The sequence below is a fragment of the Phascolarctos cinereus genome, unplaced genomic scaffold (genome assembly GCF_003287225.1).
Source record: "Phascolarctos cinereus isolate Bilbo 61053 unplaced genomic scaffold, phaCin_HiC Scaffold_9;HRSCAF=440, whole genome shotgun sequence".
NCBI lineage: Eukaryota > Metazoa > Chordata > Mammalia > Diprotodontia > Phascolarctidae > Phascolarctos > Phascolarctos cinereus.
Genome location: NW_027556402.1, coordinates 3,427,719 through 3,433,718, shown reverse-complemented (window position 1 = coordinate 3,433,718; position 6,000 = coordinate 3,427,719).

Genomic DNA, 6,000 nt, shown 5'->3' with positions numbered 1-6,000 from the left:
GTGTTCACTCACCACTTTGGCCTCCAGGCCCGGCAGTCAGAAGGCACTCCCCCACTCAGGACAACAGCTGTCCTGCGAGTGTGTGTTTGGTGCTTCTGGAAATAGGCGTGAGGCCTGGAGTGCCCAGATCCCCTTCACCTGCTGTGCTGAGACCTTTGGTTACCCAGGAGGAAGCTGCCCCTTCCCTCAGAAGTCCAGGGAGCCATGTGTATGCCTGAAATCAGGAACACGGCTGGGTTTCTGCTCAGCCCGGGGAAGCCTCTTGCCCTCCCCTCCCGCTGAGGGGTCCCTGAGCACACTCAGCACCAAAGCTCTCCTGAGACCACCTCTTAGGGAGCTCGGGGTCAGAGGGGCTGAGGAGTGCAGTCACCTGCCGAGGGTTACTTGGCCAGTGCACACCAGGACCAGGGGACTTAAAGGCAGGTCTCCCTTCAAAACCTGCCTGCGCCCAGTACAGCTCCCTCTGATGCCCTCTGCCTTCCACCCAAACTGGTGCCATTCTCCGGCTACAAAATTCATCTCGTGTCTTCAGTGACTGGAGCACCCTTTGAGGCTCAGCTCCAGCACAACCTTCCCAGATTGCCTTGGGGCTTAGTCCTTCCCTTTCCTAAATTACTATGCACTTACTTTGATTACTTATCGGGGTTCTAGTGGTTTACTTAGACTGGAAGCTCCTCTGGGCAGGGATCCACTCAGTTTTGTCTCTGCATCCTTGAGCACAGAGCTAATGGGGCTGTTCTGAAATAACTGTAATTCCATTTCATTAGGCACCCCAAAAGTAATCCCTCTGTTTTTGCCTGTTAAATTGTGAGCTCTTTGAGAACAGGGATCATCTGCCTCTCCTTGTATCCCCAAAACTTAGCACCATGCCTGGGACACAGCAGGTATCCCTAAATACTGAGTGACTCTATGGTCCAGACGCTCCTCTCTCTCTCTTCTCCCTCCCGGCTGATACCCTCATCCCTGGCCAACTAAGCTGGCGCCCCTTCAGTTGGGAACACTTTCCAATGAAGAATTAGTAAGAAAGGAAAGGGACCTTGGCAGAGCCCTGCCCACCCTCCCTCTTCACTGACCGCACTGGGTACCTTTGGCTTCTCTCTATAAAAGGAGAGAAATCAGTCCAGCTAACTTTCTCTGTTCTCTATTTTTAAATGGCCTTTTGGCTCCTAGTTCCCTTTCTCATCTTCCCCTGCCTCGCCTGCCTCTCTCACTTGTTACTCACCCTCCTACTCACCTGCTAGCAATGCTGAAATGAAGCTAAAAAGACCGCATTTATGTCTGCAGAACTTTATGCTGAGAAACTTGGAGAATGGAAGTTGATCTGCAGGGACTTCAGTGGAATTCCTCTCAGACACACGCACGCACGCACGCCCCTCCCTCCTCCATTCCTTTCTCTATCTTACAAACTTTCTGTTCCTCACTCCATCCATGAACCACCGGGTCCTGGAGCCGGAAGGCTCCTCAGCGGTCATGCCCTGCCTAGGGATGTCCTCTATGATGCCTTCAGTGAGTGGCCGTCCGGCATTTGGCCAAAGACCTGCAGGGATGGGGAACAAAGCGAAGCAGCCCAATCCGTCCTGAGAATCTGCTGACCTCGAGGTAAGCTCTCCATGCGGCTTCTAATTCTTCCTTCCGGAAGGCTAAGTGGGCTTTCAAACATTTACAGACAGCTAAGACATCACCCTCCTGATGTCACCGATCCTCTTCGAGAATGTAGGACAAGCAACAGTACCAACAGGCAGCTAAGATGATGCCTAAGCCATCTCTTCTCCAGGCTAACTGAGCCCGTTGTCTTCAGTCAATCCTAATGGGATACAAGGCTGGCCCTCCCCCAGGCTGGTTTGGTGGCCCCTTCTGGACTTTCTGCAGCAGCATCCTTCCTAGAACGTGGCCCCCAGAACTGGCTGCAATACACGGAGCAGAAGACAGAAGACTTCTGTTTCCTTAGACCTGGCATGTTTGAAAGTAGCTTTGGGGTTTTTGTGGGGAGAAGACAGGATAGGTGATGGGCGATACCCAAGGGTGGGTTGGGAATTCCAGGACTAGGAAGGGCTTTAGAAACTTAATTCAACCCCCTAGATTGAGACCCCTAGAGATCAATTGGACCTACAACAGACATCTTCATTCCTCACATGCAGTGATAGCTGTACCTGGTGTCTAGGATGCCTTTGGCCTCAGTGAATCCAAGAGTTTCATTTGGGGCCAGACTCTTAGCCTATTCCAGGTCCAGCACTTGGACACCTCCATGATCTAAGAGAATACACTGACTCAGGAAGGTGTTTCTATTCAATACTTTTTTTTTAAATTTTTTTTTTTGGCTAGGCAATTGGGTTAAGTGACTTGCCCAGGGTCACACAGCTAGTAAGAGTTATGTGTCTGAGGCCGGATTTGAACTCAGGTCCTCCTGAATCCAAGGTTGGTGCTCTATCCACTATGCCAACGTAGCTGCCCCCTATTCAATACTTCTATGAAATATTGGTGATAACTGAAAGACCTTTAGCCCAGGGACACTGGCTGGGATAAAATGGACACAACACAAGGACTCCGTCCCTCAAAACTAGTCAATGATTCTTTTTGAGAGGAATTCTTGTCACCAAACAGAGCAGGATAGCTTCCATGTTGGAGGCTGGCATGGTGATGGCCTTGCCCAGGATGAAATGTAACAGGAGTGAATGACAAGTGTAACCCTTGGGTGCCCAATACCAGTTCAATGGGAATCATTAGGACAAGCTAAGCTGAGGCAACATTATGGGAGGCTTTTGTCCAGGACTGGGCTCGTGGAAGTTGCTCTCTCTGCTATCTTGGCCAGCCCACATCTGTAGTGGCTAGCCTCCAGGCCCACAACTGCTTAGCCCTGGAGGACAGAGCCGGGAGCCATTGGTGGAAGTGGCAGAGAGACAGATTTGGGCTGGATGTCTGGAAAGAAACTTCCAAACATCTGCTGGAAATCAATAAGGGGAGGGCTGACTGCAGAATCCGGGGCTCCCTCTCCCCCATCCTGCAGCAGAGGCTGGAAGCTCCCCACTTGGGGATGTCATAGAGGGACATCTTTGGGGGCTGCGCGGCCACTGAGGTCCTTTTTAGCTCTGGAATTCTTTGATGCTGAGATGTGAAGCTAAGCCTTTTGTCTCCAAACCCACATTCACCTGCTCTACAAGGGTTATGCTTCCCTGAAATGAGTGAGAGGCTAGGCCTTGTCTTCCCTTTGCTGTTCTCCTCGATCACTAACCAACCAATCAATCATTGAGCACCTACTCTGTGCCAGGAGCAGCGCTAAGTGCTGGAGATACAAAGAGAGGCCATAGACAGTGCCTGCCCTCAAGAAGGTGGTGTTCTGAGGAGCTTACAATCAATTTGGATAGATGTCGCCTGGTTTCTCCTGTGGTTTCTAGGATTACACAGAAGAGTCTCACAGCAACCCAGCCATGGGATGAGGAAAGCTTTCTGGCTTCGGCTGGTCTGCTGAGGACCAGGAAAACAGACCTTGAGGCTCCAATTGACCAAACGACTTGCTCATGGTCACTCCATGAGGGTTGGAAATACCCTGAGCCCATATCCCGTTCCCTGAGTCTGTACCAGCTGCCCACGCACAGGTCACATGGCCCTGCCTCCAGCCCTGGATTAATCCTTAGAGTGGAAAACTGGCTCCCAACACAGATGAGTTCTTGTCCCAAGATGGTCCCCCTCAACAATTGTGTCTTTCACAAAACTTGTCTGAATAGCCTATAGTAAGTGCCTATTTCCAACAATCTCTCTCTCTCCTTCCGCCCTCCACCCCACATTCAACCTCCTATCCCCATGAGATGCCAAGAATGCAAAAATTCTCTTTACCCCACCCTCAGATAAAACCAATGGAAAATGGCTAAAGTGCACTTAGGCATCCGTCATTGGGACAGCTCCACCCTTCTCCATGGCTCGGTCCTTTGGTTGAAAGCTTGAATCTGGGCCATGCCAACCTGTCTCCTGGCCTGTCCTCCAGGCAGGACAGCTTCTAAGGCTTACATTTAGCGTCTCTGAAAGCCAACATCGGATTAGCTGTGACTCCATGGGTGGTAGATGGGAATGAGTGCATGGATGACTGAGATTGGAAGCCCACCATGGAACCCGAAAACCAGGAAAGTCACCTCCATAAGCATGTTGGTTTCAAACAGATAATAAGACCAGAGGAGGATGGTGGCCCACAGTGGGGGCCTTGGCTCACTGCCACCACATTGGCCCCAACAACCCGTTTCTCAGCTTCAGTTTCCATTAGTGAATATTTGTGGTGATTTCCCCTCAAAGGCTCCTGTCTTGATCCTTGGGATAGTGACCAATGAGGAAATCTGCCCATATAGATTAAAGTTAGGCTGGATGTGGCAGGTGAGAGGAGTGGTCAGTATCTGTGTTGACAGTTAGGCCCCCTGGGTCCATAACAAGTAAGCCAGCTTCACTCTCTTCAGATTAGCAAACATCCCTGGGGCCATCTTAGACGGCTTCCCCTTGTCATTGCTTGTACTTGGCAAGGTTTTAAGAAAATCCCTATACCGGCTGGGTACTCTTTCCTGAAACAAGGCAGTGGTGTCTCCCTCTTGGGATTGGAAAAGATTGGGATGGCAAGGGAAATGACTTGCGACCCCACCCAGGAAGCTGCAGAGTAGGAGTCAGGGAGCTCTGTGGGCCTTGGTGCATGGATGTCTGGGCATGAGCAGGAGCCAAAGAAGCCAGCAGTAGAGGACAAGGATGTGCCGGGCTGTTAGTGCACCCAACATGGTGACAACTGGGGGCTCCACAGCTTATGGACTTCCTGCTTGGCAGAAACGGTCCTCTCACTGCTGCTTGGAGCAGAGATAGGAAATCCAAAGGTGGCCCTGGCTCACCCCATTCCTTCCTTGCAATTCCAAAAAATCATTTCAGTCATATGTGACTCTTTATGACCCCCCTTTGGGATCTCCTTGGAAAAGATACTGGAGTTCCTCCCATTAGTTTTAATTTTTACTTACAACTTCACTAATGTGAAAATGTTTAATAAGAATGTAAATGTGTGCCATCTTGGGGAGGGTGGTGGGGAGAAAGGGGGAGAAAAATTTTAAACTCAAAAGCATATGGAAGTGATTGTTGATAAATCAAAATAAACTAATACAATTTAAAAAAAAAGAAAAGATACTGGAGTGGTTGGCTATTTCCTTCTCCAGCTCATTTTACACATGAGGAAACTGAGACAAACAGGGTTCAGTGACCTGCCCAGGGTCACACAGTGTCTGAGGCCAGATTTGAACTCAGAACATGAGTCTTCCTGACTCCAGGCCCAGCACTCTATCCACTGCACCACCATCGTAGAATTTCAGCGTTGGAAGGCACCTCTGAAGCCATCTATTCCAAACCACACCAGAAGATGATAGGGGTTGCACCTGTGACTTGACTGCTATAGGGAAGGAAACGCCCTTCACCAATCCAGGTTAGCACTCTATAAGCCAGAGAGCAGCTGACTCCAGCTGTGGCCATTGGCCCTCCCTGGAGATCTTCGTTGACAGGTGACCAGTCCACTCCTCCCTGAGGCTTCTCTGATGGCCAGATGGTTCCTGATGGGCAGCTATTGCTCCTGTGCCTGTCTCCTGTGTTAGTAGGGAGTGGAGTGGACACGTTGGGTCTCATCCTGCTTCACCCCAAAGGGGAGAGCCAGGAGCAGTGGAAAGGGCTGCCTCCCGGGTGTTGAGCTCTCTCCATCCCTGGAGGTCTTCTCACCAAAGCTGGAATTCCTTCCCTTGGCAGCCACTCACTCAATACCACCATCATGCTCCCCTCCCCCCGGCTTCTCCCAGCCCCACAGGTCCCAGAAGGATGCGGACTCAAGGCCCAGAGTGTCCTAGTCTCCGGCCCCTCTCCAGCTTGTCCTTTCCCAACCATTGTGCAAGCTGTGGACCCAGCAGCCCAGGTGTGGTCTGAGGAGGGCAGAGTACACACAGTGACCTCTCAGTTCCTGGAAGTGCTGCCTCCTTCCTAATGCACCCTATGGCATTAGCT